This window comes from Mauremys reevesii, linkage group 4 (assembly GCF_016161935.1).
Source record: "Mauremys reevesii isolate NIE-2019 linkage group 4, ASM1616193v1, whole genome shotgun sequence".
In the NCBI taxonomy this organism is placed as follows: domain Eukaryota; kingdom Metazoa; phylum Chordata; order Testudines; family Geoemydidae; genus Mauremys; species Mauremys reevesii.
The window spans coordinates 87418332-87443187 of NC_052626.1; the positions used below are offsets into that span (position 1 = coordinate 87418332).

The 24856-nt window shown below is 38.8% G+C and overlaps 1 protein-coding gene and 1 long non-coding RNA gene across 4 annotated transcripts in view; one reads left to right on the top strand and one right to left on the bottom strand.

The window, feature by feature from the left end:
- Positions 1–24856, top strand: part of LUZP2 (leucine zipper protein 2) — a 341523-nt gene that overhangs the window by 183774 nt on the left and 132893 nt on the right. The gene's annotated exons all lie outside the window — the stretch shown is intronic.
- Positions 1740–24856, bottom strand: part of LOC120402956 — a 106188-nt gene continuing 83071 nt past the window's right edge. Inside the window, exons 2-3 of the long non-coding RNA XR_005597382.1 lie at positions 2012–2101; positions 1740–1876 (exon numbers count right to left, since the gene is read on the bottom strand). This is a non-coding gene — a long non-coding RNA (uncharacterized LOC120402956). The remainder of the gene's footprint in view (positions 1877–2011; positions 2102–24856) is intronic.

Genomic DNA, 24856 nt, shown 5'->3' on the forward strand with positions numbered 1-24856 from the left:
GTGATATTGAATGCAAGAAAATCTACTATTGTCTGATATGCAACATTGCTTGAAAAATCTAGCCAGAAAGAACAGTAAAGTACTTCATAATCCATTGTTTCTAAATAGCTCTGCATATACAACTAGTACAACATATTTTTTTTTCCTTTTTTGGAGGTGTTATTTAAAATTGAGTCAATAAGCACCTTTTTAAAGACGAGGTATTTATCCTTTTACTGAGGTACAATAGTACTTCATTGGTCAAGCTGCTCCATTGAAATGAATGGAACTATCTAAGGTACTTATGACCTCCATTACCATAGTCTGTGAGCATCTCACAGTCTGTAATGTATTTATCATCCAACACCCCTGTGATGTAGGGAAGGCTTATTATCCCCATTTTGCACATGAGGAACAGAGAAGTTAAGGTCACACAGGAATTCTGTGGTAGATCAGGGTATGGAAACCAGGTCTCCCAAGTCCTAGGCTTATGCCCTAACCACTGGACAGTCCTTCCTTTCCCTTATAATTTACTTATTATATACCAGTCAACATAAGTGAAGGTATATGGCCCTAAGTCAAAAGGTGGAAGTAACTGTCCACAAGTATTTGAAGGGTGTAAATATCAAAAAGGTAGGGAAAACTGTGTAAGGAGCTTCAGTGGGGATAACTGGAGGGAATTAAGTATCTGTAAATTTAGAATCAGTACAACTTACCCATTTCTTCATAGTGAGATCTAATATATAGTGTGAAATATTCTGTCAAGGGAAGAGGAAGCTCCATAGTTCCTATAATTTAAAAGTTTGACTGGACAAAGTCCTTTAAAAGATACACAGAAAAGATGTTGGTTGGAAATGATTTACTAGATGATTTAGAACATCTCACCATCTATGATGTTTCTCTGATTTCACTGTATGAATCATGTCATTTTATTATGTAACTGATATGTCAGATATTCATTTAGGGTGAAAGTCTGCCTCCCATCCCTCCGTACAGCTGAATGGCCAAAATGCAGGGAGTTTTCATGGTGCCAGTCAGGGGACTGAGAATTGGGGAGAGGCAATGCAGGGGAAAATCCCATGTCATTAGCATATGGAAGGAGCTTATGAGTGGGCTGGAAGTATGACCAATGTGCCTCCAAACACTTCATGGACCCACTTGTCATGAAAACACATGCATTCTGAATCCAGGTCAGTCCATTTTCTGACCACCTGTGTTGGTGTTTTGAGTAAACTTGTCCCTTAGGAGATTCACTGTTCATACAGAATCTGTAGTCATTAATAAACATTGTTAATGTTTAGTAGCTTTTCCTTCTATTGTAAAGTAGATGCATGTTCTTTTAATTGAAAAACACATTAATTATTTCTGTAATACAAAATGCCATTTTAAATACTCCCATTAGTAAAAGTTCTTAGAGACCTTCAGAAAATATACTGAATCTACAGTCTAAAATATTGGTTGATTTTAAACACATTAGGCATGAAATCCTGGCTCCCTTATATCCAGTGGCAAAAACCCCATTCACTTAAATTAAGCCAGGATTTCACCCTACTTGTTTTGCAAATGAAAAGTGTACATTATATATGGTTCAATAGGTTTAGTCTAACTTACTATTTTAGTTCCTTATTTAGGGCCTCATGTTACTTCAGTAAATCTCAGAAGAGGGCAAGAAAAGATGGAGAAAAAGGAGAATGAATAAATGAAAAAGACAAATAGAATAAAGTGCATCAGTCTACCATACCTGTTCTAGGCACCAGTTGGTCTATTGCAGTGGTTCCCAAATTTCCATGTACCAGCTTACTGTTGCTAGTCTATTCCAATGTTTTGCAAACAATTACGTCCATTTTAGCAGAGGACTTATGCTTGTGCTTGAGTACTGTCTTGAATAGCCTATGGTCTTTGGACGGACAGTGAAATAAAATGTTTCAGAACAAATAGGAGCTAAGAGAGGACAGAACATGCATATGAGACAGTCTCTCAAAGCAGCTCACAGAACGAAAAGTATGATAACCATCAGCTCCTTAATTTTCACCTGTTATTTTTCCTTCAGTGTAGCTGAAGTTCGCGGAATCTTTTATCAAACCTTATCTTAATTTTGAAAAGTAAGAATCTTTGAAGTTGTCTGGAAGAAAAGTTAAAAAGTAAATTAGTGACAGCATCTATGGCATATTCTTTGGGATATATTGTCAGCATTGGGCATGGAGATCTAGCCTTGTACTTTCTGTACCTGTTAACGATTATGTTCACCAAATCGAAAATTTTACCTTTTCTGGTATGCTTGGCTTTTTTCAATTAAAAACTAAATATTTTCAATTTCTTGTAAAATATTCTGGTATGTCTGGCTATAATTTTGAGGTGGAAATGATTTACGTTGGAGAAATAGGGTTATAAAAGGTTAAATTGTAGTAGTCTCCTTATTTTCCCGTTCAGTAACAGAAAGTTCACCACTTTGTTCCAAATGCAAAGCAAACTTCTACCTCACTTTTTTGAAAAACAGATATATCATATTATGCCCACATTTAAAACTTACACAAAAATGACCAAATAATGCGCACAGTTTCAAACATACACTTAAAAAACATAACATATCATACATAAATTAAAAAATAGGTTTACACTCAAATTTCCCTTTAGGGACCAGAAGGGAGAGAGAATGAGCCACAAGTGGCAGGTGCTGGTCATGTTGCTTATTGCCACAGTGGAAGGTACTCAGATATCACAATAATGGGTACGGTATAAGAACGTGACTAGCATAGGATATGGGGATGTATTTTTGTAATGCCAGCTTTATATTTGCCATAATAAGAGACAAGCAGGCCAGTGTTAATATTAGTATCTTGTATATACCTTGTTTTATTTTTAAACTGACAATGCAAGGAGGAGAAATAACCCCATTGTGACTTACCACAAATATTTTTTTCACATATTAACACTTGTCTGGTGTTTACAACTCATAATCCTTTTTGAAGCCTTGATTCTAGATAATGAAGAGCTACAACCTTCAGTGCACTTTTATATTAGCTTAGGTTAATGTAGTAGGAACATTTGTTACCCACTGGCACCTGTGAAACAATTTCATTTTCCACCCGCACTCCCACAGATCTGTCTGGGTTGGGAATAGCATTTGAATAATTCTCAGGGACTGGAGCAACATGTGTATGCTTGTTCCACAAAAAATGCTTTCTAAGGAGGTTAAAATGTGAAAGTATAGAATGTAGCCATCTGATTGCTCTAGGGCTGTACATGCCATTTTAACTGAACAATATAATAATTTCTGGTACATCCGATTTTTAAAAAACTTTCATTAGATTACATCAGAAATTAATATAATTCAATGGCCTAAAATGCAATTTTTTAAAAAACATCCCTACTGTTTTGAAAAGATGTCTCTCGATTTGGATGGTCTCACTTTGGCCGGATTCCTGTTTTAAAGTTTCTTCTCCAAGCTCAAGAGCAGAAGGACAGCTCAGCAAGCCCATATTTCTTTTTCATAAACAATTATGATATTCTATTGATAATAGAAGATAGACAATGAACACGTTACAGGCTTATCCCCAAAACTGAGAAAGATGTATTAGATTTGGGCTATTGTTTCTTTCCTTAACTAGGAAAAGAAGATGTGAATGGAAATCTAGTTACATGCTCATTGGCTTTGTATGCTCATATGGCAAGAAATGGGACCTGTTTCAAGGACCATGGAACAGAAGCTGGTGAAGTTAGGCATGCAGCTTAAATATGAGATCAGTGTTTCTCCATCTGCAAAGAAATGGAGGGAAAAGTTATATTTAGATAGCATTCACACCAGATAGTAGTGTTGTAGCTGCATTGCTTCTAGGATAGTAGAGAGACAAGGTGTGTGAATGCTCTGACCCCCCAGGCTATTGGGTATTCAAGGGTGGTACTCTTAATAAATCATTCTACTGTATCAGAATTGTCCACTCCTGGGGCGGCTCCAGGCCCCAGCACGCCAAGCGCGTGCTTGGGGCGGCAAGCCACTGGGGGCGCTCTGCCAGTCGCCGTGAGGGCGGCAGGCAGGCTGCCTTCGGCAGCATGCCTGCGGAGCGTCCGCCGAAGCCACAGGACCAGCGGACCCTCCGCAGGCAAGCCGCCGAAGGCAGCACAGGTTTCAAGTCCGTGAAGAAATAGGCCCTAACAGTATTAGCGCAAGCAGCTTCAAGCCTATACCACAAACATTGAGCATTGCTTTGTAATAAACTTTATTTTAACATAACAGGACCAGATGATGCTATCAGTATACCTCAAGCAGTAAAGAAACACAATCGACTTAAATGGTTTTCTTGCAATACATTTGAAACCTTGCGTAGCATTCAGGAATTAGCTTATTGCTAAAACTGCCCTGAAAATCAGCATAGGCAGCTGATGCTTAAACCTTCCTCTGCCCTGAATACTGTCCAGAGAAAGACTGAAAGGCTTGTTATCTCATCTGCTGCAAAACTAAAGATAAAAAAAGAGAATTTATCTTTGTTCCATGAAAAAGATTTGTCTTCCAAAAGAATCTTTATGACCAAATTCTAGTCTTCAGTGACACATGTAATCCCACTAAATTGAATGGGATAACTAAGAACAGAATTTAACCAGACTGGACTCCACTTTCTGTCTTGCCCTTCATCCCAGAACAACAAATATTTATTTATTTTGCCCACCTCTTACATTTGCTTTCTTCCACAATACATTTTCATTTGTTTAAGAATGCATGTCTGAGTTCTGCCTGTTGAAGGTGTATTTATGAGTTAGGAATGGGTTAACTCAAGCTCAGATCTTGGCTACCTTTTGGGTTCTGTGTAGGTACAGGTACATACAATCCAAAAGAAGTAATACATATTTATATTTAATTCTGAACCACAGAGGAAGCAGGCTACCAGTGCAGATAGTTTATATAATCACTTATGTCTTCCTTTGTTTCTCCTGGCTTATGCCGTTCTCTCTCTGAATTCTTGATTGATTTTTGGTTATTACTGTACAGTATATTTCAGTTATTGCACTTCCTGATTCTTTCTTCACAGAAGAGGATTTAGCTGTTTTGATACTGGAGAGACAATCTCCCAAAGTCTCAGAACAAGTTGGGTCTGGTGGGTGTGGAGTGTTAGTAACTCGGGAATAATATTTCTTGGAGATTGAAACTTCAGTTCGGTATAACAAATGAAGTTCAACAGACCATGGAATCTTGTCCATATCACAGGGTCCTTAAGAATTGCAATCTAAATGGCTACTACATTTTTCTGATTTGACCTTTAATCTTTTAGATGCTTTGGGATTAAATCTGCCTTTTCTAATATATCTTGTCTTGTTATGCTTGTCTGATTTCATCTACCAGTCATAGGAATACCTCTCTCAATATTCCAAGAGAAATATTTCATTAATATATCTAAAGTTTAAACCAGATGTGGTGTTAATACTTTTCCTGGGTAGATCGTTAGACTTTTATTGCCAGGTGGAAGGGCTTGATATTCAGTCCCTCTTTCTATAGTAATTCATTTTGGGGGATTTTGTAACCAAGGGTGTTTGTGCTTCTCAATTTAAGGAGGTGTTGTCTTAGAGAAATTAATTTGAAGCCAAGGGAAATCACAGGACTTAATCCTGGAAGATTTTAGATCTTATTTTTGTCTCTGACACAGATATCTTGGGCAAATAATTTAGTCACACTTTTTAAAAAAAATCCACTATCTTGGAATTACAGCTGTAAGGTTCCAAACCTGTGTCATGAAGGGTTGGATGGTCAGGGAGGTTGAGCACCCGCTATCCCAGCTAAAATCAGTGGGAGCTACCACAGCTCAACATCTCTGAAAATCAGACCTTGTTCTATGTGTCAGGGTTGGCACCCACACACTGAATACTCCAAAGTAGTTCTCACTGTTGAAAATGTTTGCATCTGTGCCTCAGTTTAACTATTTATGAAATAGGAATAATAGGTTAAATGGAATCCCAGTGTAACTCCATTGAAGTCAGTAGAGTTACATCAGGGATAAATTTGGATCAGTAATACTGAGCAAGAGATAGCATGATGCAGTGAATGGGAACTGGAGTGGGAGTTGGGAGACCTGGGATCTGTACCTGGATGTGTCACTAACTTGTTCTGTGACCTTTTTTCTGTCATGTCTATTTAAACTATAAGCCCTTCAGAGCAAAGACTGTCTCTTACAATGCAATTTTACAGCAACTAACACAATGGGGTCTAACTTGGTTGGAGCCTTTAGGGGTATGTCTACACGGCAACTGGGAACGAGCCTCCCAGCCAGGGTAGACAGACTCACACTAGCGGGGCTCAAGCCAGTGCACTAAAAATAGCAATATAGCCATTGTGGTTTGCACTGGGGCTCAGGCTCTCAAATTCACCCTGGCTCCCTTGGCTTGAGAGCCTGAGCTCCAGTCCAAGCTGCAAAATCCATCCTGCTCTTTTTTGATGTGCTAACTCAAGCCCAGCTAGAGTGAGTCTATCTACCCAAGCTGGAAGGCTCACTCCCAGCTGCACTGCAGACATACAATTATGAGTATTGTGAGACTCAATATTTTAATATTTGCAAAGCCCTTGGGAACATCAGGTGAATGCTGCTTGTCAAGGCAAAGTGTATGTAACACAGTGATTGTAATTAATTAGATTATAAACTCTTCAGGGGCTATGTTTTCCTATGTCCCTGTTCTGTGCTTAGCACAACGGGATCCTGATCCTCACTGGGCAGTACTGCTATACTTCTTCTAATGCTAATAATACCAATTTTTAATGTATTCTTGGACCCTGCATAAGGATTCTGGGTTGCTCTCTTGAGTCATCATGTTACTGGGTGCTTGAACACTCTATGAATGCCCAGTGCTGAGTCATACTAGCAGATGCCTTTGTTTAGCTTTCACTAGGCGGTATGACAGATTTGCAAATTAGAGATGAAAAATATATAAAATATATTGTTAATCAAGTTACTATTTAAGTTAACAACTGGATGGGGAGGATCAGAGAACACTTAGCGAGAAACAATATACTGGCTCTATTAAGTCTTCAGTCATGCCCAAAACCCCATCAGAAATGGAGTGGGTGGAATATGTTGGCAATTTAGTGTCACTGATGTGTCCCTGTTCTTCTTGAGAGAGAATAACTTGGTATTGCTAGAAATCATAACTCTCATCTCCTAAATAGGTTCCAGAATCAGAATGCAAATAATTCACTTTCCTCCCCCTTTAAAACTAAAGACCAATAAACAAAATTGTACAACAAGAAGGCATCAGATTTCTCAAGAGAGAGAACAAAATAACTTATATATGCTCTTAATGGAACTATAGAACTTCGTGTTTATTAATAGCCCTCAAATGTTCCAAGTTTTATATAGAAATAGAAGGATTAAATCTTGGGGAAAGAGTAATTTCCAGGACTGTTTGTGGAGCAGCTAATTTTAAGTAAATATTAAAGAATAATCTGAGAACGCTAATGTTGAACTCCTAAATACATCACTGTGCTGCTCACAGCAAATTCTGTAGCTGAGAGTTCTTTACTTAGGCTAGTCTACTGCCATTCACCACTGAAATGGCACCAGAGACAGACAGCGAGAGCTTTTCAGTTGAATGCAACTGTTGTGATTTGTGCAGTGTAGTTGTAGCCAGGTTGGTCCCAGGATATTAGAGAGACAAGGTGGGTGGGGTATTAACTTTTATTGGACCCTGTTCTGGTTTTATTGGACCATCACCTTAAATTGTCCCAAGATATAAAATGGAATCTAGTGCTGAATGCAGAGCATAAGAATTGTGTTTATTACATCCTAGCCTACTTCAGGGGTGGTAAGTGTGCCTTTTGCATTAGCTGAAAAGCTCAGCGAGATCCCCAGGAGGAGCCCTATATACACCAAATGACAATCTACCTAAGATAAAAAAAGGCATCAATAAACTGCTAATGGTTACATAAGACAGAAAAGGTTATAGTCTCCATGGCAGCCAAAGATAGTAAAAGACATGACAGACATTAATAGGCCTGGAGTTCCAGGAACTCCAGTGTGTTGAGTAAGACCCCCAAAAATTCAGTCTACAAAGATGAAGTGTAGGGTATTAATATTTGTAAAGTCCTGTTAGATCTTTGGATGAAAGATTATTATTATTTTATTATTATAAAATGCTAACAGCCTGCTTTAAATCAAAGGCACAGTCACTTATCAACTATTGCAGTTCCATTGGGATATCATTCCACAACAACTGTTTGGAAATGCTACAACTATGGATGGTGTCAAAGGCAGGATGCTGTGTCAACATGCAGTAATAATTCTTTTTTAAAGGGCGAGGGTAGGGACGAGTGTTGACAAATAGCTATTTTTGTATAGAATTAAAATTCTTGGCTACAGTTCTGGGTTACCTTAAATGATGGCTCAGCTGGTAAAAACAGTCACTTTCTGTTTAGTATTTTGTTAATGTCCAGTTCATTTCCTCTTGACAAGACTGTAAAAAACATTCTTACTTAGATACTAAAGTATCTTAGCTAATGAACACTTAGCTACCATTTTCAAGAAATTGGTGAGCCAGGAATCGTCCTGAAGGCTCTTTGCAAATAGCCTCATTCCCTGTATCCTCGACAGAGAGTCATAAGAATATTATACCTAGTACCTTTATATCACATAACATTATCATTTTATTTTGCATCACCTTAGCCCACAACATGACTGCGTATGACAAAAATGTAGCCTGATACAATATGACATTCTATAGGCATAAAAAAATAATAGAAGTTTGGATGACACTGATGCATGCCATCTAATTGGCAGAGAGGGATCTGTAATGAACACTTAGCTTCCCACACAATTTTCAGGGGCTATAATTTAAGATATATCTGGGAATCTCTAAGTTGATATTTGGGAGACAAAGTGGGTGAGATAATATCTTTTATTGGACCAACTTCTGTTGGTGAGAGAGACAAGGTTTCAAGCTTACAGAGAACTCTTCTTCAGGTCCTGTAGCTTGTCTTGAAAGCTGGTCTTGCTCATCAACAGAAGATGATCCAATAAAAGAAATTGCCTCACCCACTTTGTCTCTCTAATACCCTGGGACGAACACAGCTACAATAATGCTGCATATAAGTTTCTGTTTCCAAACATCTTCCAGTGCATTCATACAGTTGGTAGGGTTATCAGTATCAGAAAAATGTTTTTGTTTTGTCTCTTGCAGAACAGGAGAAAACTATAAATTTCTTATAGTCATACAGTAGTGGAGGTGATAAAAAGAAAACTAGAAATGGAAAATAAATTTGTCTGTAGCTCCCAGTAATTTTTGTTTTCCTGACGTGCTTTTATAAGGAGTATGGTTTTAAAGAAATTACTATGTAAACAGCCTTTTGTTCTATTCATACAGGGCAAGTCTACACTATTGTTGACCTAAATTACGTCAATATACAGCCTCCGCAGTAATTGAATCGGTTTTACATGTCCACACTTTGCTCTTAGGTTGGCAGTGCATGGTCTCACAGCATCGCTTGCACTGATTTAACTGCCCATGTGAGGCATTTTGGGATGGTTTCTGAAAGGCAGCAACAGTCGATGTAAGCAACACAGTGTCTATGTTGACACTGTATCGACCTAATTACATTGCCTTAAGCACTACGGCTCTCGTGAGGTGGAGTTAAGTCAGAGTAGTGGGAAAGTTACATCAGTGGGAGCTACATTTTAGTGTTGACACTTAGAGTTAGCAACCTAACTCTGTAAACATAGACCAGACCATATAAATTGTGGTTATAGCTTTAGTCTCAAGTAAATCATATTAAGACAGCCTTCTATCCAATCTCTCTGTGCTTAGCTGTACTAATAAAAGGAACAGTGATGGAACTTTAAAATTTCACCAGATATACAGGAAATGTTATGGCCTGAAGGGTAAATTCAATTGTATTCAATTAAATTATGGTGGAAAAGGCACATTCTTGATGAAGGACAGATGACATTTTAAGAGTCTGGGTCTATATGCTGACAGTGCTCCATACAGGGAAACACTGTAGTTCCTAACCCTTCATAACTTTTGGACAAAATTAACTCCCAAACTCTGATTTATTCTTCAAAGGTGAAATTCATTCCTGTGCAGAGAGAGGCTGCACAAGGTCCTAAGTCCCATCTATACCTTATATGGAGGCCTTCTTCAGGATGATGTGATGTTAACAATTTGTGTTCGAATTGTTATAAAGCTTTAACTTTTTGAATCTCAATGTTCACTGTCATTAAATAATTGTCTTCCCCCATATCCTGCAACTGTGCAAGTTTAAATAGACAAAAATCAGAAAAAAATGCTTTAAAAATAAACATTGATATCGTCAAAATTATTTAAAAGTATGAATTCTGCCATGCCGTATTTATAAGTGATAGCTTTTGGACTGCATTGTAAATAGTAGTAGTAGACTTGTAATTCATGGAAGAATGAGACTAGTAAAATCCTAGACTAAAGGTGCAACAGTCTTTTGCAAGGGCACTGGTCTGTTCTACTTAATTCTAAAAGTGCTACATGGCCTTCTTTGTGCTTCCCCAGCTCCCATTGACATCAGCTGTTCTTCCATCAGGCAATGAGGGCCGTATGAAATGAAACTAGATACCTTAGGTTCAGGGCCAGTGCAGCCATTTAGGCAACCTAGGCGGTCACCTAGGGCACTAGGATTTGGGAGGCGGCATTTTCTTCGGCAGCGACCGCGGCGACCGGATCTTCGGTCACCCCCCTCGCCGCCGGCATTTAGGTGGAGGGAGCTGGGGCAGGGGGGCGCGGGGAGGGCTGCCTGCAGCAAGTAAGAGGGGGAGGCGGGATACAGGGGAACTCCCCTCCCCAGCTCACCCTGCCCCGCCTCCTCCCCGAGCACGCCGTGGCTGCTTCACTTCTCCTACCTCCCAGGCTTGCGGTGCCTAAGCTGATTGGCACCACAAGCCTGGGAGGTGGGAGAAGTGAAGTAGCGATGGCATGCTCGGGGTGCTCGTGCTCGTGCGCGTAGCAGGGTTGAGCTGGGGCGGGGGGGTGCCTCAGGGTGGAGGGTGGGGGATGGGAAGCTGCCGCAGGAGGGGCACCTCAGGGTGGAGGGGGGGAACTGCTGCGGGGGGTGCCTCAGGGCAGGGGCTCGGGGATGGGGGAGGGCGCAAGGTGGAAGTTTCACCTAGGGCGCAAAACATCCTTGCACCAGCCCTGCTTAGGTTCTTTGGTCTTTAAACTTGAACTTGGTGACATACAATATTATCAAGCAGTTCAAATCTTGAGTGTAAGGCGGATTGGAGCCTAGCCACAAAAAAAACTAAGTGTGAATGATATTTTAAAATCAATGCAGAACTTGTTGGGAGCCAGTGTAAAATCAGTCACATAGGAGAAAGAAATGTGCTGATCTTGCTTGTCCCCGGTAAGAAGACAAGCAGCAAAGTTTTTCATAGTTTGAAGAAGTAGAAATTGCCCAGTGGGAAAACCACTTAAAAGGGAATTATAATTATATAAGGGGGAAAAAAACTAAGAACATAAATCAATACTCAAAATTTTGAGTAGTTCCTATTGATTATTTCTGTCCTCAGATGAAAAAAAAATAATAATCAAATTTCCATGACTCATATAATAGACTGAGTGGAGTGCAACTGTGGATTTTCATCACCACAAGCAGAGCTATCTGTTGCCAAGGCTTAACATTTAGATCAACACGAGATAGAACCCTATAAGAAGGAAGTCTGGGTTATTTGTATTTGATTTCAGAACTTTCCTTGCCATCTAAGACTGAAACACTCAACAAAGAGTGTTCCAAAGAGACTGTCCAATATTTACTGAAAAAGAAAAGTACACCAGCATGTGACCTGAATACATATTTGTTAAAGGTAAGAACTGAGTGGGAGGGAGGAGAGGGCGGAGAGAGAGAGACATTGATTTCATTTATTGATTAAAAAGTTTTCTTTTACTAGGCCTGATCCTGTCAAGCAGCTCCTAAATTGTGCTGCATTTCCATAATTCAATTTAGAAGGTGGTTTGAAAGATTGGGTCCTCACTAGAAGCCTGATCCTGTTCCCATTGAAGTCAATGAGTATTCAGAGGAACAAGACTTAGGAGCCCAAAACTGATCACATTGGAGTTAATGGGAGCTTAGCCACTGATTCCAATAGAAGTAGGAGGTTCTGGGAGTAAGTTTTTAAAACCCTCTTCATCTGCTTCCATGAAGTCAATAGGAGGTTTACCATTGACTTCAGTGAGAGCAGATTTAGGCCCATGCTTTGAATCATCTGTGCCTCATTTTCTCATAGTGGCTTCAGGAGTAAAAGTAGCACACACAACAGAATGCAGGACACTCAATATACAGTAGCTGACAATAAATCTGAGCATCCATAATTTCAATTATTTTATCACCAAATATGTTTAGATTTACCTCTCTTTTATTGGTAATTAGAGATATTAGAATAAATAAATCCCATTCTGGCATGTAGTTTGGTGGTTTGGTCTTCAGTTTTGGATCTCACTCCAAACTGTAATCATGGGAACACTTTCAGATACAGGAATTTATGTCTGCACCCTCATTCTCTCCAAATTCAAAAGGATTTGGAGTGAAGGCTAAAGTTTTGGTCTAAGTCTAATCCTTATTGTGTGTTTTTGTTCAAGTGAACATTTCAGTCCAGGTGTTAGACTGGCAGCCCTGGAGAGCAAAGCCTGCTCTTTACCTAGATAACAGGTACAGTACAGCATACTCAGCGGGAGTGTAAGCTTCTTTGTACTATGTTGCTTGACCTGGAGGGATCTCCAGATTTCTTTAGGTACAAGGGAGGGAATAGGTCAGTCTCTACATTCAGGCCTTCACCTTTGTTGAGACTAGTAATAATGGTACCAGTTAGTGCCAACTGTGCTGGAAGTTTGTGATGCAGAAACACTTAAAACTATTAATCTCTTGCATTCTCTTATCCTCACTACCCTCATCTTAAACACAGTCTGGGCTAAACCAATTTAAAGTATTTGGGATTTAGGACACAATAGGAAAAAGAAATGTTAAATTGAGCATTTCAGAGGTTCCCCATTGTTAGTTTGTCAGCAATTATAAGTATAGTATTCAAAGTGACATTGATTTTATTAGGTGTCATTTAAGTACAATATTGACCTTAAGAATATGGATTTATATCTATGATGTAATTCAGAAATACAGTGTTTATCCAATAACTAGAATTGTCTTGGCACTGTAGACTCTATAATCATACCCATTTGTTCAAGTTTGCCTGTAAAAGTGTTTAATGGTTCTCTTTTCCACTGCCCCATAATTTGATTACAAAATTATTACAAGTGAGACCATTAAATATCAAGGCCAAGAACAACAGAAACCAGTTACTCACTTTTCTCACTAACAGCTATTGCTTTGGCTTGCAAACAATGTTCAGCCTGAAGGATTTGGTGTATATGGAAATGCATCTTAGGTGAAACCAGAAGGATTTAATCAAGGCTGCCGCTTTAGGCATTTTGGAGTGTATCTTATTGACTTTCTCAACGTCTCTCTGTTTCTCCTTAGTTGTTAAGTGGCTGTGCGTTGTTTGATTGTAGAGCATATCAGGTAGCACACTTGTTATAGTAAGATAAATGCAGATCTTACTATAACTCTATAACTATACATGGTGGAGAGGCCTATTGATCCTCCACAAACAATATCATATTTCATAGTGCACACCTGAAGTGTTCTCACACTTAAAAATATACTTTTCTATGTTAAAGTATAATATTTAGCCCTATGGATCAGATCTCTCCGTAGAAAAATAGCTAGTTTGAGATTTTGTGTGTGTGTGTGTGCATGAGAGAGAGAGTAAGAATAGATAATTTTGCTAGTGCTGGAGCCTTATCACTTGATACATTGAAGACTGAACTGGACAGATAGCTAGATTTGAATATACATAGGAAACAGTCCTACACTAGCAAGGTCATGGACTTTATGATAGAACAACTCATCTCCCTTCCTAAGTTGTATGATTCTGTGAACTGATTGCCTGGGGAATGGGGTGGGGAAGGTTGGTTAGGACAGAAATCCCTAGTCTCCCGCCTATAATACATAATGTGCCAGATGCATTTTGGGCTTTTCACCTTTCTCTAAACAGTCGAGCACAACCCACTACTGGATGCAAGATGTCTGACTAGATGGATTAATGTTTTGCTCCAGTGTGGCAACTCATACTGAATATTCCTATATTTGTATTTGTTAAAGGCAGTTTTCTGCAGAACTGTTTAGAATGAGTCTTCTTGACTATTTAGAATGAAGCTTTATTCCAGGATTAGTCTCTCTCTTTCTCTAGGCTCTGTATCCCAACAGCATGTTCTCTTATCACTCTCTAGATTGTATGCACAAGGATAATAGACTGAATAACCAGTAGGTTTCAGGAAATTCTGAACACATTTAAGGTTAAATGATAGACTGATAGATTAATCTCTTACATTACGTAACATTCGTTTGAAGTACTGCACACCTTTACTTTACCTCCAAAGTTCCATACACTGTCTATAAATCAGTAATACTCAGACCTCAGTGGTTCAGGAGCCAAATTAGCTATCAATATTACCCAAAAGAGCCACAGTAGTGTGAATTCATTGTTTCATTTACTATAGTAAGTATATTCGTATTTAAACAGTCTGATAGGGGAAATATTTAGTGTGTGTGTATGTAATTATATATAAAGTAAATAAGCCATCCCCTGGTGTGGACAGCACTATTCGACATAGGAGAGCTTCTCCTGTTGATGTAGCTGCCGCTGCTCGTTGGGGGTTGATTGATTTAAGTCGATGGGAGAACTCTTTCCTGTTGGCTTAGAGCAGCTACGTTAAGAGGATCTGTAGACTCAGATAATAGGTGCTCTCGGTAAGGTGGATGCTTTCCAGTGCATGTTGGTCAGTCTCATTGAAAACATGGAGGGGCAGCACTTACTAAGAGCCTGTCAGGATTTTTGACCGTTATGTTAGTTTTGTTGGTTTTTTAGTGCAATCAGAATTTCTGAACAAAATAAAACTTGGCATACAATTTTTCAACAGATTGTACATCGTCTTTAGCAAAACTGTATCAAATTGGTTTAGGTATAGGTCCAGAGCCAGAATTGGAGCAGTGTTTGATTGGACAGGGGATGAGGATGCAATTATTTGATGCTTTCTTTGAGCTGCTTCTACTGGCAGTTTTCCTCAAGTGTAATTTTCTCCTCCCTGCACCACCTTTGGTGAATCTGGCCCATTATTTTTAATGTGACAATAGTGCAAGACCTATGCCTTGCTCCAACAAAAGTATTGAAGCATATGCTTAACCTTAAGAATGTGAGTAGTCCCATTGACTTTAATGCGTGTACTGACCTAGCTATAGTTAGACATGTGTTTATGTCCTTTGCTGGGTTAGAGTCCTAGTCTTCTTCCACTGCTAGGATTCACTAAATACATGCAGCTGATTAAAAACAAAAGTACACAATTTAGATGAGCCATAAATATTGATCAGTGAGAGTTAACCTGGATGCAGAATATTTAAAAAAACTGGGCTGCGGGGAGGAAGAGGGAAGGATTGAGAGAGAGAGAGGTTTTAAAAAATCAATTCAGATTCTTAATGCCTGTTGCCAATTCTTGTCGTCTTTATTTGGGAAAAGCCCCAAGTCATTTACATTTCAAAAGCGGCAACTGTGCATGTATAGAGCCTACTTTTCAAATTTGCACTGCATTCCATAGTACTTATTATATCCTCTGTGTAGCGTGAGAACTATGCAGAATCCATTTGATTCAGTGGCACTTCGTATACTTAGGCTATGTCTACACTTGCAGAGTTTTTGTGCTGTCAGTTTCACCAGTGATAGGGAACTGGTGAAAGAAAAGTGCTGGTTTGTGTACTCACTTACTTCTACAGGCATCAGATAGTGTTTACTTTTGCAGCAGTTCCATCGCTGATAAAGGCAGCACACTGAGGGCAGCTATCCCAAGTGCAGCTTTCTTCATTTTGACAAGTCTTGTAGGAAAGGGGGGGGGGGTGAGCGCAGGATCCAGGTGGGGGATTGTTTGCTCTGTGGAGCAGCCATGGTCACTTGGTCAGATGAGCACTTGCAAACAAAAAAGGAAGGGGAGTTTCAAAGTTCCCGGGGCTTTATGGCGGGGCGGGGGAGGGGGCAGATGTCTGTTTACCTGGCAGCAGAGCTGCTGGCCAGAGTGGTCACCCTAGGCACTGCAGGATATCCTCCGGAGGTTTAAAGCTATTCACAGGAAGAATGTCTTCACTTGCACATCACCGCAAAAGTATCAATGGTAAGAACGTGGAGGTGGTTTTCTGTTTGCGGTGAAACTCAGAAGTTTCACCGCAAAAAGTCATTGGCAAGTGTTGATGCTTCCACAGTTTTTGCGCAAAAAAGGGACTTTTTGTGCTTCAAATGGCAAGTGTACACATGCCCTAGGATTTACCTGTTTTTTTAATTTCCTTCAGCATGATTGGAAATAATGCCAACTTTTTGCAGTGATTTAATATAATATAAAATGAATGATACATAAAAAATGTAGCAAATTAAATCATTATATTTACTTTTTTTAAATTAAGTGTCTCGTCCTTTCTCCATAGAAACATTTTGGTTCTTCCTGTATTCTTCTGTCATATCACTAGTGTCATTACAAAAATCTACAGGAATAAAAAGTAAAATGAAAATTTAATTCTGTGCTACATGTCCTTGCATTCCAGACCAGTAGTGGGGGCATTAGCATACATGTCTAGACTTAATTGAATTTTCATTTTAGTTGTGCAGATAAGCTTTAATATAGTAGATGATACATTTTATTTTTGCTCTGTTTTGATTTAGGCTGACTTTAGCACATTGTTCTGTATGGTCAATATGGTAACACCTCACCTATGAATAGGTGTGGCAAAATGTGATTTTTGTTTTTTTAAGAATTTTGATGGAAATCCCTCGTAAGCATATTTTCCAGTATTTATCAATTTGTGCAAAATTATGGGTTTTAAGCTTTTTTTAGATTTGAATCTTTACATTTTCACAATTGTGGGGATCAAACAATCATTATTTAGTGATCATAGAATCATAGAATCATAGAATTCAAGATCAGAAGGGACCATTATGATCATCTAGTCTGACCTCCTGCAAGATGCAGGCCACATAGCCCCACACACCTCCTTAAAGCGACCCCCTGCCCCCCCATGCAGAGAGGGGCGAAAAAAAACCTCCAGGGCCACTGCCACCTGACCCTGGAATTCCTTCCTTCCCCCAAATAATATGGCGGGTCGCTGAAACCCCGAGCAGCAAGACTCTCTCTCAGACCAGAAAAAAAAAAAAAAAAACTAATCATATCATCATTGATTGACCCACTGTACTAAGTGTGGCTGTTTTTTGACCTATACCTATAGACATCCTATCATCCATCCCCTCCCCATCCTTATCTTTATTTATCTTAAAAGTCATGTCTGTCTCCTTCCCCCCCTTTTTCCTGTTTCCTTTGGTAGGCTGTTCCAGAATTGCACTCTGTTCTCTTCTACCTTTATCTTTCAAGCCTAATTTTCCTGACTGACATTTATATCCATTTGTCCTTTGTGTCACCATTTGTCTTGCTGAAATAATTCTTCTCCTTCCCTTCCTATTATCCCCTGATATTATTTTGATAATGGACATTGAGATTCAATAAGCCATTTTATAACCGTTAAAACACTAATTGTCAACATCACATGTCAAAATATACAAAATAGATATCCTTAAATCAAACTCTATCAAGTTCTCAGCATTATTATTCTTTCTTTTCCTATTTGTAAATTTCAATTATTGATGGAAATATTTTTTCATCAGTTTGTCTCTGTTTAGTATTATTGCTGTTAAATGACATTTATCGATTAAAAAAAATCGAATCATTCCAAGCCTACCTATGAAGCATGCTTTGAGAAGTCAGATATGACACTGACCATTTTTATTTGAAAGTACCAGAGTTCTTTTCATGTTGTCGGCTAAGACTGTATTTTAGCTGCTGCTTATTTGTGTGTGTTGGGGAATGTGGGGGGACTTTTGTTTGTGAAAGTGAACACACAAATTACCTATTTGGCCTGTCATGCAGAGTGAGGAATGTGTCACATTTCTGTCGGTTGCAGAAGTTTTAATTTCCAGAAGACTTTTGGGGAGCTTTATAAAATGAGAGATTTGTGTGTTTCTATATAGTGCCTTTTTTTCTCTACTAAGAGCAATGTTAGATTTTTTTTCATATTTCATAAATTTCAGACACCTGGTTACATAGTTTCGTTTCTGATAATTCCACATGGCCAGAGGGATGGCTTGAATAAACTAATCATCAATTCTGAAGCAACTATTTTATCCCACGTTCAATGCAAATAAAGATGACTCCGTTTTTCTAAAGTAGATAAACTGAAGCACTGATCACATTTTGATAATTAAGTCTATGCGATTTAGTCTGTAGAGTGTTATATTCAGACTCTCAAGAGTATCTAGATGTTTCCCCATTCTCTGGTCTGACTGCAGCCAGAGTATCAGCAGGATGTCTTAAAGTGTACCACCTTCTCTCTGTCTCAGTAATGAGCATTTCAGTTAATGATTCTCGGCCACAATTCCTCCCTAGACCCTCACTAAAAATCAAATTATTTTGCCCCGTATTCCCTCCAAATACATCAGTTGATTGTTTCTTTGTGTAACTAAATATTCCAAGAAGCAGTCAATGCAACCAAACCATCTTAAACAAAGAAAATAGAGAATCTATGTAAATTACAGTTAAATGGAATAAACCAAGTTGTCAATGGACAACACAAACATCTGGCTTGCTAGGCTAAAAATCTACATCATGAGGATGATGATTAAGAATCTTTGAAGAGCCCCAAAATGTGATAAGTGCTTCATTTAACAAGTAAAATAAAACCCCTAACCCAAAGTGTTTACAAGCTGTAAAGATTTAGGATATGTCTACACTGGATCTGGAAGATGTAATTTCCATCTTTAAACAATATACCCATACCAGCACTGATAGAGTTAGCATGCTAAAGTGGTGCAAGTGAAGGAAAGGCTAGACACTGAAGTGCATGCCTACGTTCTCAGATGGGATAGTAGCCAGGGTGACTAGCCCCTTCCTCTTTCACTCTACCACTGCTGTACCTATATTGTTAGTGTGCTAATTTGACCAGAGTTAGTGGACGTATGTCTTCTCAAGCTCGAAATTTTATCTTCCATCACCAGTGTAGACGTACCCTTACACTCATGTTTAACTTTACATATGTGAGTATCCCCACTGAAATCATTGAGACTATGCACATGCATAAAACTGACCATAAGAGTATGATAGATTGGGGGCAAAATTAGACATGATATAACAATTGTCAGGCATAAACAGACAAAAAGGGTGAGGAGGGACAAGGATTACAGTAATGGGATCACAAAGTGATTCAGCATATCATGTAAGTTTTTGTTGTATATGTGATTGGGTCCAGTTTCCCCAGTCAGGGATGGGGTCATGCTGTGGCTGCAAAATGGTGGCTGGGAAAAGTCTCAAGAGTGGGGTACAGGTGTATAAATGTAGACACACTCCCTTATAGAGTCTCTGAATAGGTTACACTCTAGGAAGGAAGAATATTGCTTATGATTTATCTCTATCCAATAGGATTCTTTATGGGCAGTAACTGAGATTATCTTTGCTGCTTTTTTTTGAGATTATCATGAGTCCTTATAAACTATGATTAATGGATCTTGTAGACAAGAACACAGATTGAGGGAATGAAATAATAGACATGGGAAATGAATGAATGCCGAAGAGTCAGTGACATACTAGCTGCTTCCCAGACAGTAATCTTATTAATTTAGACAGTACCCAGGATTGACCAGGCCTCAGTATGGCAGTGAGGTGCTATCTAATTCTGAGTTGGCAACATCCCATATCATAGCATAGATCAAATGTTTCCAAAAATATGTAAATTGGCAATGCAGATTTGAGGTGCTCCAACTCAGCTTCTGTGAACTACTTTGATGAAGAGGGGAGGCATGTGTAGAAGAGTTCAGTGTAACACTGACACCTCAAAACTATGTGGCCCAAAAGCTTTTTTTTCTTCATTTTTTTTTTCATTTTTAAGAAAGAAACATTTCACTTAGAGTTGGTTTTAATAAAAATCTCTCCTTGGATAAGGGCATATAGGCAACACAAGTCAGAAATCCTTTTCACAGGGAATGAAAGAGTTTCAGTTTAATGCATATTTTTCTTATTCTCCATAAAGCCTCATCACAGTTAAGGATCCAATCCTATACTCCTGATGCAAGTAAAAATCCCATTAAAAACATGTCTGTCAGGAATAGAGGAATTGTCTCTAAATTTAGACTGGCTTGCTAAGAAAATCCAAAAAGAGAAACAAAGATTGTGATGCAAGTCAAAAGCTGAAGTCTGCTGAGGTCATTCTTTGCAACTTCTGGAAGTCGGAGGTTTAGGGACCCCCAGAACACTGGGTTGCATCCCTTACCATCTTTGCAAATAGCCATTGATGGACCTATCCTCCATGACCTTATCTACTACTTTTCTGAACCCAACTGTACTTTTGGCCTTCAAAACATCCCTTAGTAATAAGTTCTACAGGATGACTGTGCATCGTGTGAAAAAGTACTTCTTTATGTTAGTTTTTTAAACCTGCTAATTATTAATTTCATTGAGTGAGCCCCAGTGCTTATGTTATGTGAAGGGGTAAATAATACTTCCTTATTTACAGGTTACTTTCTCCACATCATTAATTTTGTAGACCTCTAGCCTATCCTCCTGTAGTTATCTCTTTTCCAAGATGAACAGTCTCAGTCTTTTTAATCTCTCCTCAAATGCAAGCTCTTCCATACCCCTAATCATTTTTGTTGCTCTTCTCTCTACTTTTTCCAGTTCTAATATATCTTTTTAATCACACAGTATTCAAGGAGTTGGCAAACCATAGATTTATATACTGCCATTATCATGTGTTCTGTCTTATTATCCAACCCTTTCCTAATGGTTCCTAATATTCTGTAGACGTTTTGACTGCTACTGCATGTTGAGCAGGTTTACTGTGATCCCTTTGTAACCTTTTGCATTCATAAATGATAAAAATTGGTTTATAATATCAAAATTAGAGGGACGGCTCCCTGGGTTGGCCTGAAGAACGCTTGGCACAGCGCAGGTAACTTTTGTGTTCCCCTCTCCTGCCATGGTTATCTCTGGACCAGTCCTTGAGCGATGCTCTATTATAGGCCAGGAGGCAACAGCCCCAAGGCAATATTCCAGCAGTGAGAGATCACCAAATAATATGGAACCCTAGCAGTGACCCCTAACAAGGCCAAAGGGAGTGTGGATGTCTTAGGAGCTATTATGCTACAGCATCAGGGAACCCAATTCTAACATTAGGGCTGGTGGATCAGTTCAAGGCAACATAGGATTGGGGCCACAATCTATGTCCCTTGAAACATTTGAGGTTTTGATATCTCTCCTTTGACTAACATTGGATTCCTTTCACCTGAACAGACTGACAGCACATATTTATCTGTCAAGAAGAAACAAGTTAGTCCCATTTTAATTCTATACCCCAATTACTACACTCAGCAAAACTTTGTGTTGTGGGGAAAGGCTGCCTATTCAATGCACACTGATGAAACATAAATATAACACAATCATGCTTTATCTGTGGTGTCTGAAATCAGTCTACTAGATATTTTAAGCTGCCTGATATTAAGTCAGGAGGGACCATTCCACTGCTTTCTCTCCTATCCTTGCAGAACACCTAAGGACATAGATGTTCTCTTTGTTCCATTTGCAGGATTCAAGGTCCCACAAAGGTGTAGCTGAATCAATACCAAAATAATGGCTATTGCTTTTAAGATTAATACACCTTTGTCCTACTCTGTCAAATAACAAACAAACAAATCTAGGAAATGCCAAGTTTGTGCTTCTCATAAAGGTTGTTTCCACTCTTAAAAATATCTAGCTGATAAATTTACATTACATTTCTTTAAACTGCAGAAAATACAATTAAGCAGCTTTAGTTCAGACCATTTATCAAGCTGCGCAGTTAAACACAACTGTCACTGGATTGAAAATGTATTGGCAGTTGATGCTGTGTTTATTTAGATGTTGTGTAAAAGGCAGAGAAAAATAGACTGTATAATATTATATAACACTTTTAAAATCAGTATCTTACTGCGCAAGTAAAATGAGAGCCTAAGAAGGTAGTTACAGTTTGCGGGCTGAGTTGTATGTTGGAGTATATATTGTGTTAAGTGCAGTTTAAACTGGCTGTACTGGATGTATTCATGGGTATAGCCATAAAGGTATAAAGTTCTTACCCAGCTAGCTGGGGAAAAAAGGGCTGATAAAGTTGTATAGCTTCCTGAAAGTTCATGGGCAGTGCTCCCAAGGCCATACCTGAAAATACAGCATGCGTCACACTGCTACCTGCCATAGAAAGAATTATTCCTTTCTTTCAGATTTCGAGTGCTTCGTGTTATCAGGAGGTAAACACCCTGTAATCCTTTGCAATTTCAACTGAGATCTGTGTACTGAGCTCTGTTGTTAGGTCTCGCCAAGCTACCCAGAAGGCTTTTACTCAGGATAAAAAGAAATCACTCCTTAGGGGTAAATCCCGGCCTTCCCTCCACAGCCTTAGAGGGTTGTACCTGCTCATTCACTGGAATTAGGAAGCCTGCACCCCATTCGCCATAGAGTAAGAATAGGAAAGTGTCGCAGTTTTCCTCTCTACCCCTTCTCCCCCAAATAAAAAATGTGGTGCTCAGCACTTTGTCAGATTTACCCACTTTAGATCATGAGATCATAGTTCTTCTTACTAAAAATATGATGTAAGCAAAGATGGCAAAATACTGAAAACACTTCACTACTATTCTTCCACTACTACTCTGAAGACAAGGTCCTAGATTCCTGGAATTTAGTTTACAATTCTGCTGCCATAGAATTAAATGGTAAAACTACACTGTAGTAAAACTTGTGAGCCTAGACCAAAAGAAAATGATCATATAAAATAACTTTCTCTATGTTTGTGGGCCTTGTTTTAAATTCCTATCTTTGATCAGCTCTTACACAAAGCTGGATGTCTAAATGTTTCATATTCAGTTGACATTAGGCACAAATTTCAGAAGACTTAAGGATCAAGAAAAACGCCAAGCACTCAGTACAGCTCTGAGGTGGGAGAAGAGGTACAATGGGCTTCTTTCTGCCTCCTCTGAGCCTAGGTCTGGATGGAAACCAAATCAGCCTATAGAACAAGTTAGAGCAGCCTGAGTATTGCTGTAACTTTTATTCTGGTTTGTTATGGTCCCCAGGGGCTACTAGGATTGGCCAGAATGCAATATTCTCTGGCCATGTACCTCCTTCACTTGTAACAACCCCTATTCTGGGCACAGAAGCAAGTGGCATAGAGTAGGCTTTGCCACTGCAGAATGCCCCAAGCCAGAGGAATCCTCAGCTTCTGGTTTAGAGACAGTTTTCCATATCCTAAGTGCTGAACGATGCAAAACAACTGGGGCTGGATATCTGGATTTTAGTGTTTATAATAAATTTGCACAGCATGAACCACCAGCTAATTAATGGAAATAGTTTTACTGGATGTTTTGGTATCAGACAGTATGAAAGAGTTACTTTGTTGCAAGAACGGCATGGAGCCACATGTGATGTATTCACAACAGGTTTTTTTTTTCTTTAAATTGTTTAAATACAGTAAATGGCCTCAAAATATTCTCCTAGCCAAATTTATTTTCGCAGCTTGCATAAGCACTAATGAAGCCGTGAAGAGAACGCTATTAATAATGGATTAATCCTGGAATGAGAACAAAAACAGGATGCCAGGAGATAACAGTGGTTAGAGCCTGTCAGGATGACTACTAGTCTGTGTTCTGCAGTACATTGCTGCTGCAGAGCTAGGAAAAACTTCTCCTGGAAAGGGACTTACCTACAAAGCATGTCTAAAAGAAGTAGTAGTGTATCGACTGAAAAAGGAAGCACATGCTTTTGTTTTGTGGGTATGAATTGATATTTACTCCAGAAATCTATCTTTGCCAAATGCAATAGCAGCTCAGTCAAACATTCAAAGTAGAAACTAACATGTTATGTTTGAAACAGACATGTTATGTTTAAACCATGATTTGAGGACTTCAATAACTCAGACATAGGTTAGGGGTTTGTTACAGGAGTGGGTGGGTGAGATTCTGTGGCCTGTATTGTGCAGGAGGTCAGACTATATGATCATAATGGTCCCTTCTGACCTTAAAGTCTGTGAGTCTATGAAACATTTAAAATGCTTTGAGGTTGTAGTTTTTGTTAACATCAAAACACGTTTCGGGTCTATACACTTAATCTACTTTAATAAATGTGTGAGATCAATTGAATATACATAACAAATCCCCGGCATATACTATCATGCTATGATAGTATGTGCCGGATTCCTTAACGCCCAGATATGGTCAAATTGGTTAGCCAAGTGAATTCATATACTGACAATAAAAGAAACCCACATTTGAGAATAACTTGGGACTCATAGGTAGTGAGGTAGATTAGATAAATGTGTGGGTATCTGCGGAGGAGGTAATAGTATTCAAATACTTGGTCACAAATAGGAAAGAAGAATGTTATGAAATGAGCCACTACTGAGCCATACTCAAATCCATGCTGAGCCTCAATAATGCATTAGGTTTTTTTGTTTTTTTGTTTTTAAATAAATTAGTAATGCACGTGACTCTCCTCATACTAGTTCTACACCAATTAAATTCCATTTTATTTCAATGGAATCACTCCTGATGTAATTTGGTGTACGTTACTTTGGAACTGAGCCCAACCTTTCTTAGGACTTGTCTACACGTGGAAATAGCTTGAAATGGCTAATGTGGAATAGTTGTTTGCAAGGAATAAGGTTGTCCACATAAGAAGCTGGTTTAGAATAGAATTAGCACTTTAAATTCACACACTAGGTTATTTAGCAATT